Source organism: Helobdella robusta (genome assembly GCF_000326865.2).
Source record: "Helobdella robusta unplaced genomic scaffold HELROscaffold_84, whole genome shotgun sequence".
Taxonomy (NCBI): Eukaryota; Metazoa; Annelida; class Clitellata; order Rhynchobdellida; family Glossiphoniidae; genus Helobdella; species Helobdella robusta.
In genome coordinates, this window is record NW_008705486.1 from 362,146 (window position 1) to 376,159 (window position 14,014).

A 14,014-nucleotide genomic window follows, 5' to 3' on the forward strand; every position below is an offset into this window, starting at 1 on the left:
CGCTGGGCAGCCAAATGTGCCCAGGTATCCATCAAAGAAATGGTAGCTCCAATCCTTCAACCCCAACAAGTCGGTGTAGGTGGTGGCTCGGAGGGAGTGATACATGCCGTTCAACGTTTTGTTCACAACATGGGCGGAAACGAAAGTTTTTTAAAACTTGACTTCTTCAATGCTTTTAATTCTCTCCGCCGAGACCATATGCTTCAATGTGTCAAGTCACGTCTCCCTGAAATATTCAACTTCTGTTGGCTGTTATACGATGCAGACTCTATAACTATCGATAACAATACCGTCGGTTGAGGCTGTACAGCAAGGTGATCCATTGAATCTTTTGCTTTTTTGTCAATTGACCTATTAATAAAATCAATCCGTTCACAACTTACTTCGACGATATTGCTCTAAGATGTTGTTTGAAGGTTATAAATGGTCAATAGTTCTCTACAAAAAGCTCAACAATAATAAATGCGAAATCGAAACAACTTCCACTAAACCATCAAACTTTCGAAAACAAATTAATACCACGGAGTTAACTATCTCTAATTTTTAGGAGCCGTTATTTTTAAGGGCAAGCACCACGTTCTAGGAAAAAAAGTTTGATGAGATCAATATGGCTTTTGTCAACGATGGTGAATATTTGTAAACTAAATGCCATCATCATTTTGAACCCAGGCGGCGTCAAAATTATTTTTCTCTGTAATAACCTTCCCCGGTCCATCAAAACGAATTTCTGATCAGTTAGATCATCAACTCCGTATGGGACTCCAGTCCAATTTTAATATATTTTTTAATGACAATTTTGCCTGTCAGTATGGGTGAAATGGGTTTGGGCGTTGTGGTTGATTTGGCGCCGTATACTTTTTTGTTAGGGTTAGGGTTAGACTAATTCGTTGCATCCATCGGAGCATTTTCATGTCGGTTCGTTCTTCCAGTTTGGTTGTCATTAGCCATGTTTCTGCAGCATATAACAACACCGGACGTATCACAGATTTATAAAGTCTTGATCGTAGTGGTAGTGGAAAAACTGAAAAGCAATATGTCGCCACACAGTTAAACCACCAATCACAAGCCAGTACAGATTGGAGTACATACAAAACCGTTTTGATAAACGCTGCAATTACAGTTTGTGGAAAAACTGGTACAAAACGTCAGCATGAACGTGACACTTGGTGGTGGAATGACAGTGTACATAATGCAATAGCTGGGTTTGGGCGTTGTGGTTGATTTGGCGCCGTATACTTTTTTGTTAGGGTTAGGGTTAGACTAATTCGTTGCATCCATCGGAGCATTTTCATGTCGGTTCGTTCTTCCAGTTTGGTTGTCATTAGCCATGTTTCTGCAGCATATAACAACACCGGACGTATCACAGATTTATAAAGTCTTGATCGTAGTGGTAGTGGAAAAACTGAAAAGCAATATGTCGCCACACAGTTAAACCACCAATCACAAGCCAGTACAGATTGGAGTACATACAAAACCGTTTTGATAAACGCTGCAATTACAGTTTGTGGAAAAACTGGTACAAAACGTCAGCATGAACGTGACACTTGGTGGTGGAATGACAGTGTACATAATGCAATAGCTGAAAAGAAAGCTGCATACAAGCAATGGCAAAAATCAAATTTTGTTGATGACCATAAAATTTTCCGTGAGAAGAACAACTATGCAAGACGTCAAGTTACACTGGCTCGGACAGATCAGTGCAGAGGATGGCTCACTAAAAGCAAAGGTGAACAAATGAAATCTCTGTATCGTATAGCAAAACAAGCAAAGCGTACGAAAAAAGACATAGTTGGTGCCTCATGTATTAAAAATGACAAAAATGAGATGGTTCTTGAACAAAATGAGATCAAGCTAGAGTGCAGAGAATACTTCAACCGTGTGTTAAATGAAACAAATCCCATCAATGTCAACATTGACGCTCCACCATCCAAGGTCCGATTGCAGACATCACTGTAAAAGAGCTTACAGAAGCTCTGAAAGCTATGAAGGATGGACAGGCAGCAGGGCCCTCTGGACTCACAAATGACATTATCAAAGCATCTGGTACTGCAGGTATCCAAACGTTACTACAACTTTGCCGTGAAACCTCTATACAAAAGCAAAGGTGATCCATTGAACTGTTCATCATATCGTTGTATATGTCTGTTAGAACACTCCCTGAAAATTGTAGAGAAAATCATTGAGAGAAGATTAACGTTGTGCATCACAATCGGAAATTATCAATTTGGTTTTCTAGCGGGGAAATCAACAATTGATGCAATTCACATCCTTCGGCAACTGCAAGAGAAGTACCTCGCAAAGCATCAACAACTATCACACATTTTTGTAGACCTTGAAAAAGCATTTGATCGAGTTCCCCGTGAAGCTATCAGGTGGAGTCTACGTCGACAACTCATACCAGAATATTTTGTTCGACTTGTGATGGAAATGTATACGAATACTAAGACTCTTGTCAGCACAACGGTTGGAAACACAGATGCATTTGACATCGGCGTTGGAGTTCACCAAGGCTCGATTCTCAGTCCACTGTTATTTATAAGTGTGATGGAAGAAATCACAAAACCGATACGCACTGGTGACATTTGGAATCTAGTATATGCTGATGATATCGTTTTAACAGCCACGTCTGAGCAGAATGCAGCACAGATATTTGAAGATTGGAACACCAGACTCGCCGATCATAGATTCAAAGTCAACATCAGCAAAACCAAAGCAATGAACACTGGTGAACCCATCCAATCCACAGCTACTGGACGATGGCCCTGTTCAGTTTGTAAAGCTGGCGTAGGTAACAATTCAATCAAGTGTCATCAGTGTAACCAGTGGTGTCACAAACATATTATTGTACTGGAACTGCCGAAGCTGCCGTTCGAGCACGCATACGTGCAGCCTGGAATAAATGGCATCTCCTTGCCTTTATATTGATGCGGCGTGACACTACCCCTACGATCAATCAATCAATCAATCTTCGTTTAGCGTCCAGAGCCCGGTTCCCCGAGGTAGGACGTTGTTTTCTTTGCCATCAACTTTTTGCGCCAAATTTAGACAATCAGTTGTATACATTTCATTCAGTATCATTTCCATCAGTCTTGGGCATGACACTGCATGGGCATGCAGTCCTGGGCATAACTGCATCCACGCTGCCTTGCGTGCTTTTGAGCAAAAAGCTAAGCCCACCGCTTATAACTGGTGGTTATCGTCAGGATGGGTGTCCGGATTTAAAAAAAACTATCCCCAAATTATTATATGCCATCAAAAACAAAAACACACACACATACACACACACACACACATATATATATATATATATATATGTATATATATTTCATCAAATTTGAATGCCCACTATATAAATTAGATTATATATTAAATGTTGATGATGATAATAATAGCGTATTAGTGTAACGTACCCTTAAAATATGGTTAAACATAAAATAGGACATAAAATTAAATAATTAAACGTATTTATAGTTGAATTTTAAATATCAACAATTTTTATAAAGTTTTAAAACCAATAGAGAGAGGTGTTTAAAGATAGGAGTTGGTATATAACGCTAATATTGCGTCTATATCGTGTTATAGCGTTAATATCGTAGAGAGTTAGCGTGTACAAATATTGTAGTACAATACATATACGTGAATAATAATTGTCAAAATATTATATCTGCATACATGGATGGGCACATTGAAAAGCTAAACATCAGTATCAAACAAAGCCGCCAACTACGTCACTACGGATGTCGGTAGTCTACAATTGACACCATTAGCCTGATTGACATAAGGTGAGCCGAATCTAGGCAAGTAGCTATGTCCTTGTGTTGTGCCATCTCCAAAGCGGGCCACACTCATACGCAGTGGGGAGATATTATAATATTGAGAGAACAGCAAAAGAGTATTTGACCATACTACGTGGTGTTGAAGTTCTTATCAAAAAACTTTTGAGCGCAAAGTGGGCATACTAATTTAATGAAATATGCATCAATCAATCAATCTACTGATTAATTGATATACATATATATATATTATTATATATATATAAGTTTCATTAAATTCTATCGCTAAAGTATTATTTAATAATTTGAATTTTTCTATTATTCTAATAATAAATTGTAATTTATTAATTAGTTTATTAATTGAATTAACAAAATGTTTTATAATAATCATTTTATTGCTATTAATTTAAAAACAACATATTAATAAAATTGTTATTTTTTAATTAATAGCAATAAAATGATTAATATAAAATATTTTGTTAATTTAATTAATAAACTAAATAATAAAATAAAATTTATTATTAGAAAAATAGAGAAATTCAAATTAATAAATAACACCATAGCGATAGAATTTAATGAAACTTATATACGTAATGGCCTTATACCTAACTAAATATATATATACATATATATATATATACATATATATATATACATATATATATATATATACATATGTATATACATATATATATACATATATATATACATATATATAATTGTTGGTAATAGACCATAATTTTTACAATTTTCCGAATTCATGCTGCAAATAAGGCCATATTTCGATTCCGAATGAATCATCATCAGTGCTTTCTGCTATTTATATAGGGAAATATTGACTTTGTCAAAGTAGAGATTGACTTTGTCAAAGTGATCTTAGATGGAAATTAGGTGTCAGGTTTCTTTATTGGCTGGTCGTCGGAAAATAAGTTTATTTTGAATTTTAATAAACTAAACGTTCACAAAAAAACTTTAGTGAGAAAAATTGAAAAAACAAACTACAAACATAGTAACGCCAAACATTTGGTAGAATTTATAAAATATTATAAAAATATATATATATATATATAATGAGGTAGCAACCAACTTCATCTGCAGTCCATTTTCCCGGTCTGAAAAGTAAATGTTTCCGAACTTTGTTCTTGATAGAAAATAAATGTTATGAAGATATTTCAATTGTTTAAAATAGAAGTTATTTAAACATCTCTTTCTACCATTAAATTGATTCTTTCCAAAACTTTGATAAATTTTAAACCCTTAAATCTTAATTCAGCTATTATATTGTTAAAACCGCGGGAATGATCGAATTGCGTTATAATAATTATTTGATTATTGTTATCTTTGCTATATTTGTAATCTTTGGAAAGACTGTAAAATTGTATTTATGCTAAAAATCGGCTATATTTACGTCCTACGCAGTGGGGTTTACAAGTCAGGTTTTCCAGCAGAGAAAGCAAAGTCGTAAATGTGATTTATGTAGTTACTTGGATTAGTTTATTGTTTCTATTACTGTTGGTATTCAAATAAACGTTCAACAAAGTTTGCGTTTGAAGCAGTTGTGTTTATCTATAGGAAATCTTGCATCTACGAATAACGAACACTTGACAATCGCTAGAAGCTAAAACACTGGTGTTAGAAATATAGAAATCATTGAGGTTATAACATTAGTGTCGGTAGTTACGAGAGTCAAGGGTTACAACAATATCTTCCATTTTTATGTACTATTTAAGAATATATATTAAAAATAAAATGAAAAAAATTAAAAAAATTTTAAAAAGATTTAAACATACAAAAATGTTGGAGGTTAGGTGAAAAAAAATTACCAAATTTAAAATTTTTGTCATATTCAAACGTTTTTTCAAATGCCAACAAAGGTAGTAACACTAAATTATTCACTATTCCTAGAAATACGTTTGATGTTGCACGGTCGCCAATAATTCACATTGCAACTACATAAATCAAAACTTCAACCTCGCTACAAAATCTTGCTATTAACCTTGCTTAATACAAGAGATTCTTAAAATCCAAGAATTACAAATATAGCAAATATAACAAAGATAAATATTCAAGATAATAATAATTTAAAAACTTATTCTGTAAAAAAATGTTCAAGTAGTTAAAAAAAGTAGTTAACTATAATAGTTAGTAACAATTTATAAATTGTTAACTAGTAATTATATACTTACTCGAAAAAAGTAGCTGCAAACTACAACTTAACTACTACTGAGTATTTAGTAACTACTAGTTAACTGTTTATAGCTGGTAAAACTACCCATCTATGTCGAATACAGACAGCTCAAATGAAGCAACTTATATTAAATTTTACCTAGAAAGTCCTTTTAACCCAAAGCAAATTGAGGAGAGGCATATCAACTTTGTCCAAATTTGATTATATAATTACATAAAATAGCATCAGCATTCATTTGTGTGCATGGAGTAGAACATAGCCATATTTTATTGCTAAATGTGACCAGCGCATTGTGCACAGGGTGGAAAAAGCATTTAATAATCGCTATGCACAGAAAATGCAATGGAGTACTGACCATTAATAAAATTTTGATAAAAATATTACAATTGTCATTGCCAGATTTTTATAAATCTGCATAATTTATTGAAAAGAAAGCATAAAAATTAAATTAACCAACATTTTTTTATTGTAAACAAAAAAATCACCATATAAAATAAACTGAAAACTATTAAAATTATTATTTTAAATGGCAAACCAAATTGTTATGCAGGCACTTTGCATTGTAACTGATCATAAATATTTGAAAAAAAAATAATTGCCAAATTTTTTCAAATAAAGATATTAAATATTGATTATTGTTTCTACCATAACCATGCTTATAGTCAACACACATAAATAGCTTTGTAATTTGTAAGCATTCAATGACCAGAGTCAGAAATTTTTCGTATGACTTACTGCTCATACTCAACATACTCAAGGCTAGCTACATGTACCTCTAAATTAATAAATGTTAATTATTTCACTAAATTATTAATCCTTACTTGTGAAAAAGTTGAAACCATGTTTTTTTGCTCACACTACGAAATTACAAATTAAATTATGCTTAAAAATTGCTATGCACAATTCAGCACAAGCTTCTCAGACTCACACCTATGTTTGACTTACTAATTAATTACTATTGACAGCAATTTTTGATGCATAATTTAAGTTCAAATTTGTTAATTTTAAAGTGTGAGCATGTAACATAGTTCTCAATACATTTAATGAACTAATTTTTGGGCAGTGTGATGGCCTAATGGTTAAGGTCGCCTGGTGCTGTTTCGATGTGCATGTAATGACTGGGTTTGAATTGATTATACCACAAACTCTATCACCACCTATCATATGCTTTGATGTTTGTGACGTGTTGTTGATTTTTCCGAACCTAGGAAGAGCTTTCACCTTTTTTGGAAAAAGTATACTTTTCTGCCTAACCCTGACACACTGCAAATTTTATTAACCAAATTTATCAGTGCATATTTTCTCTAATAATTTAAGTTCACTTTTCGCCAGGGCATCGAACCGTAATTTTTTCCGTTTCGGTTTACGGTTTTGGTTCAATCAGCCAAACAAATTTCGGTTCGGTTTCGGTTTTCGTTCATGAAATAATATCGGTTTTTTTTTGTTTCCCTCCGAAACTTAATTTTTTTAAGCATAGTTCCTTAAACACATATAACGGACATCCAATTATCACCACAATGTCAATTTGAATTAAATTTTAGATGTGAATAATAAGAAATCAATAACAAAAATGATTTTTAAAAGTTGTCAATACAAAAGGAAACGTTAATACTTTTTTCAACAAATTAAAACAATCATTACAAAGATATTTTTGTTTCAAAAAAGATTAAAATTTCCTCTGATTATTAATATATCTTATAAAAATGTTTTTATTGAAACTACTTCTGCAGTCTCTAAGGAAAAATTTTAATCTAAAAACAGATGTTTCCAGGCTCACTTGTGTAGCTGGTACATCAAAATTTTGAAGATGATCGCACTTGATCTCTAATTTCTTCTCTTTACGTGGCAATTCAATTGGATTCCTCACGCCTTATAGCATCTCAGCTTTCATTAATTTTAAAAGTGCTAAAAAGCAGGGCTTCGAACCGGAACAGAACCGAAACCGAAAACCGGAAAAAACCGATATTTTAGCCGGAACGAAACTCGGAACTGAACCAAAATATTTTTTGCTTGCCGAACCGAAACCGAAAACCGGAATGAAAAAAATAACGTTCCGGTTCGAAGCTGTTAATATATTTTTTATAACGAGCACTTCTATAAATAGAAGACATTTTATTAATTAGAGGAAATTTTCATCTGTTTTGATCATTGTATATAAATATATACTTTTGTTTTCTGAGAAATGTTATGCATTTTTATACTTTGTTTCCATTTGCTGGTTAAAAAAATATTTGAACACATTTTTTTGTATATTTAGAAACTTAAAAAATTGATGACTAATAGTTTCTTAATGAGTTGAAATTTAATTAACAATGATATATCAATAACTAGAATGGATGGGATGAATAGTGTGGGATGGATGAAATTTAGGGAACTGGGTGGGGTACTGTGTGGAAAGAAATGGTCAGTGAAGATGAAAGGGAGGGTATATAAAGCATGTGTGAGAGCAGCGAAGGTATATGGTGGTGAAACTTGGGTGTTGAGGAGAGAGGAGGAAAGTGTACTGCAGAGGGCTGAAAGAGCTATGGTGAGGATGGTGTGTGGGGTTAAAGTGAAGGATAGGAGTAGTACAGAGCTGATGTCAATGATGGGACTGAATGAGGACATTGTGACATTGATAAGGAGATCGAGATTGCGGTGGTATGGACATGTGTTGAGAAGGGATGAAAGGGTCGGGATTAGGCGAGTGTTGGAGTTCGAGGTTGAAGGAGTGGTAGGAAGGGGTCGTCCGCGATTGGGATGGAGAGAGCAGGTAGAGAAGGACAGGGTGAAAGCGGGGTTGGTGATACTGAGGCGAGTGACAGATGTGGATGGCGTCGAGGGGTATTTCGGTTTCATCATAGGTAGCCAAACGGCAACCTCCGATCTCCGGGAAAATGCCGTCTAAACGTGTGTTGTTGTTGTTGTTGTATATCAATAACTAGAATATCTGATACACACGATACCGGCAATATTTACAAAAACACAATTAAATATAATTAATTAAATATATTTGCCCGCAAAATTTATTAGTGCGCTCCACCACGTAATGTCAAAGAAATTCACTTTTCATTTCTTGTCTGGAAGATAATTAATTTTTTTTCGCTAAGTTTCGTGATTATTGCATTCAGAATTATTTGTTACAGAATTTTTAATTTAAAATTTTTTATTAAAATTGAAAATTAATTTGGCTTCCTATCAATAATTTTACATCATTTTATAAGCGTTCTTTACTTTGCTTTACAAATTTGCGCCAGTAGGATTGTGATGACCATTTACTAAATTTAATAACTTTGATGGGCAAAAACGTTTCCCGGAACTGAACCGATAACCGGAACCGAACCGAAATTTTATCTGGAACGAAAACCGGAACTGAACCGAAATATATTTTGTTAGTCGAACTGAAACCGAAAACCGGAACGAAAAAAAATAGTTCGAAGCCCTGCTAAAAAGCGAAATAAATTAATTTAATTAAATGTTTAACATTCTAAATACATGATATAAGCACTCTAATTTTTATTGTTATTAATCTAAGTTTATTTTTAAGCTTGTATATTTTGTCACTTCCCTGCTTATCTCACAAAATTAATTGCATGCTTAGTCAGAAAAGTAGTATACCTTTGCGAACAATGCTTAATTCTAAAAAAACGCAAATAGCGAACAGCCTAACACAATGCAACATGATATAAATCTAAATATAACACTAACATTCGAAAGAAAAAAAGATTCCCGGACCATCGTTTCCTCGCTACGTTGTTTATCCTACTCTCGTTCGACTGAAAACGTGATTGAATTAAACGTCCGTAACACAAGTTTCATGAAAGTGATTTTCAAATTTCACGATCAACGACATATAAATATGGTGTGCCGAAAGACTTTTGAATTGAAATGGAGAAATTTAAGAAGTTAAAGAAATCATTATTGAATGATGCACATGGAAATTTAAAAACACGTGTTTTAACTTAAAAAAAAATTTTAATTTTATTTGATCGAATAAATGTTAGCGAACGAATTTCGTTAAAAAAATTCAGTGTTTTTAAATCATTTAAAAAATATTCTGACAGTAAATATTTTGTTATTTTACACCAATCGTTACGATATTGTATGCTTAAAAAATTATTACATATATTTATTCATCGCAAAATTATAGTTAACACGCTGTATCAAAATATATTTACTAAATGACAATTTTACAACAGTTGTTAAAACCGTGTGTCGGTTTTAATTTATTTAAAAAATATTCTGACAGTAAATATTTTGTTATTTTACACCAATCGACACAATATTGTATGCCTATAAAATTATTAAATAATATTTATTCATCGCAAAATTATAGTTAACACGATGTATCAAAATATATTTATTTTACACCAACTGACACAATATTGTATGCTTAAAAAATTATCAAATATATTTATTATTCGCAAAATTATAGTTAACACACTGTATCAAAATATATTTACTGATTGACATTTTTACAACAGGTGTTAAAACCGTGTCTCGGTTTTAATTTATTTAAAAAATATTCTGACAGTAAATATTTTGTTATTTTACACCAATCGACACAATATTGTTTGCTTATAAAATTATTAAATAATATTTATTCATCGCAAAATTATAGTTAACACGATGTATCAAAATATATTTACATGGTTCGGTTTTAATTTATTTAAAAAATTTTCTGACAGTAAATATTTTGTTATTTTACAAAATAATAGTGGTAGTAGATGTAATGTAGTAGTAGTAGTAATAGTAGTAGTAGTAGTAGTAGTAGTAGATTAGTTTGCTATGAGATAAATTTTAATGGTTATTTGCTGTCAGGGCGCTAATTAACACAAGACTAAAACAATTTGTGCATATGTGTGTATTTTATTTTTTCAAGTTGTATTATTATTATTATTAGTAGTAGTAGTAGTAGTAGTAGTAGTAGAAGTAGCATTGATAGTTGTTTTAGCGGCTATATAAGAAGATAAGAAGTAGTAGTAGTTGTAGTGATAGTACGTAATAGTCGTTGTATTAGTAGTGGTAGTTGTAATTGTGGTAGTAGTAATAGTTGCTTTAGAAGTAGTAGATTTAATAGTAATGTAACGTCCGCGGAAAAGAAATAGAAAAATTAATTACAACAACATTTGTCAGATCAATCAATTAGGCCCAACGCATTTTCAAATTCGGACAAAGATTTAGCTATAGATTTAGTTTTGGCATCACCTTCTATATACTAGAGTACAATTGAAAAAAGACGAAAAATACGGAAGCGACCATTATAATCGCAATTCTATTTAAATTCAACTGCGTCAATAAATTGATAAATTAATGAGATTCAACTACCAAAGAACAAATTGAAAATTTTTTGTAACCTATGTAATGAAGAAATAAGTAAATTTAAAATCATAGAAAAATATTCAATGAATAAATAGACAAAAATAATTTTGTCTTTTTTGAAACAAACTACACCCTTAGTGAAAGTAAACAAAAATATTCAACTTATTCTATGGTACTATAAAAAATATAGAATAGCAATATATGACATAAAATAACAGAAATTATAGTGCCACAAACACTAATCGCTGCTTAGAGCCACTCCGGTTAGAATCTCAATTTAGTCAATTTGTTTTTAAAAATAATCCAATTCAAAACAGAGAATATAAAATCTGAAAGCAACATTCCGCAGTGTTAAGACCAGGGAACAGAACTGTAATACTTCTTCGTTTCGGTTTACGGTTTCGGTTCAATCAGCCAAACGAATTTCAGTTCGGTTCTTGTTTTCGTTCCTGAAATAACATCGGTTTTTTTTTTGTTTTCGGTTTCGCTCCGAAACCTAATTTTTTCAAGCATAGTTCCTTAAACGCATGTAACAGACATACGGACATCCAACTATCACCACAATGTCAATTTGAATTAAATTTTAGATTGTGAATAATAAGAAATCAATAACAAAAATGATTTTTAAAAGTTGTCAGTATAAAACACTTCTAATATTTTTTATTCAACAAATTAAAACAATCATTAAAAAGATAGTTTGAAATCAGTCATATAAATATAAGATTGTTTCAAAAAAGATGAAAATTTTATCTGATAATTAATTTATCTTATTAAATGTTTTTATTAAAACCACATTTGCAGTCTCTGAAGATAAATTTTAATATAAAAAACAGATATTTCCAGGCTCGTTTGTGTAGCTGGTATTCACGTGGCAATTCTTACTCAATTATCGGCGAGGTCAGTCGGAAAAACAAACGAAAAAAAAGATAACAAATTTTTAAAGATGATAAAAATTAATAGAATTTCAAAAGACGAAATATTATCTAAATATTTTTTTTCTGAATTTGTCAAAAAAATTTTTTTTAATTTTTAGCATCGAACCATTATTTATTTCGTTACTGTTTTCGGTTTCGGTTTAACTAGCAAACAATATTTCGGTTCGGTTACGGTTTTTGTTCCGAGCAAAATTACGGTTTTCAACGGTTTTCGGTTACGGTTCAGTTCCAGTTCGATGCCCGGGTTAAGACAAGAAAAATAACACCGCTGGATGAATTTTGTTGAAAACGTCAAAAGTAACAGGACCGGCTGTAGATAAAAGGAGGTTCTAAGCAAAGAAAATTTGGTGGCCCCAAGTGACATTTTTAAAAAATGTGCACAAGAAAATTATACACATTTAAAATAATTTCAACCTGAATACGTTTGTTTTATGATAAATTTGTGCTGCATAATACTGCGATTAATTAAAAAATAAAACAGTTGGGTATTTAAAATTAATTCATGGAAGTAGAATTTTTTTTAAAAAAAGTTGTTTTAATCTGCATTGCGAGGCCTCTAAAAATCGAAGGCCTTAGGCGACTGCCTAGTTTGCCTATGCCTAAAGCCGGCCTTGAAAGTAATATTTTTCAAGAGAAAAAATGCTAATTAGACAAGAATTGTTAATCTGCCTTTAAATGAAATTTAATAAATGATCGACGCAATAAAAACAATTGGATAAAACAAACCATCGAAAAATTTAACAATAAAAAATTTGAAAACGACCAAGAAAATTTAAACCATTTAGCTCTCAGTTTTTAAAAAATATTTTCTGAAAATCAATTAAATCCAGAGTTCTTAGCAATCAAAAAAACTGGAGATACCAAAGGATGATTGAAAACCATTGAAAACGTTGCATGCTTTAGAAAATAAAGATGAAATAATTGTAATTATTTGACATCGAAAAATTTTTCTAGTTATATGTTTGGAGGTATAGTATATAAAAAAAATTGCAAAACGTCAGACTAAGAGGATATCATTCATCATTCGTTAAAAAATTTTTATCGAATCGATCTTATAGGGCTATAAAGTTAAAATAAATAACATTATTCAAATAAATTAAATACTGAAATTGAAATTCCTCAAGGAAGCATTTTATCACCAATGATCTTCTATTTATATAGAAGATCATTGGTGAAGATTTTTATAAAGTTAAAATAAATAACAATATTCAAATAAATTAAATACTGAAATTGAAATTCCTCAAGGAAGCATTTTATCACCAATGATCTTCTATTTATATATAATATAGAGTCAGATGCTGAAATTTGACCAAACGATGTGCTAACTTTATTACATATGGATGATCTAACAATTTTCCATTAAAAACAAAAAGTTAAAGATTTACAAAAAAAGAAAAAAAGATAAATGAAATTTTATTCAACCAAGAAAATTGGTCCAAAAGAAAAGACTTAAAATTTTCACCCGAAAAACAAAAGTAACGATATTTTCACGAAAACGCAATAAACAATAACAAAATTTGTTCTTTCAAAATTCCTTGATAACATATAAAAAATCAAAAATTAAACTTCGAAAGCCATATCACCAAAATAAAATCAAAATGTATGAAAGTGTTAAATCGTATATGTAGAATATATTCCAGAGTTTCGGTTCGGTTTTTGTTCCTGAAATAATTTCGGATTTTTGGTTTTCGGTTTTGCTCCAAAACTTAATTTTTTCAAGCATAGTTATTTAAACCCATGTAACTGACATCCAACCATTGAGTTAATAATTAATATTAATTATTAATAACAATTATTAATAATTTATTATTATTATA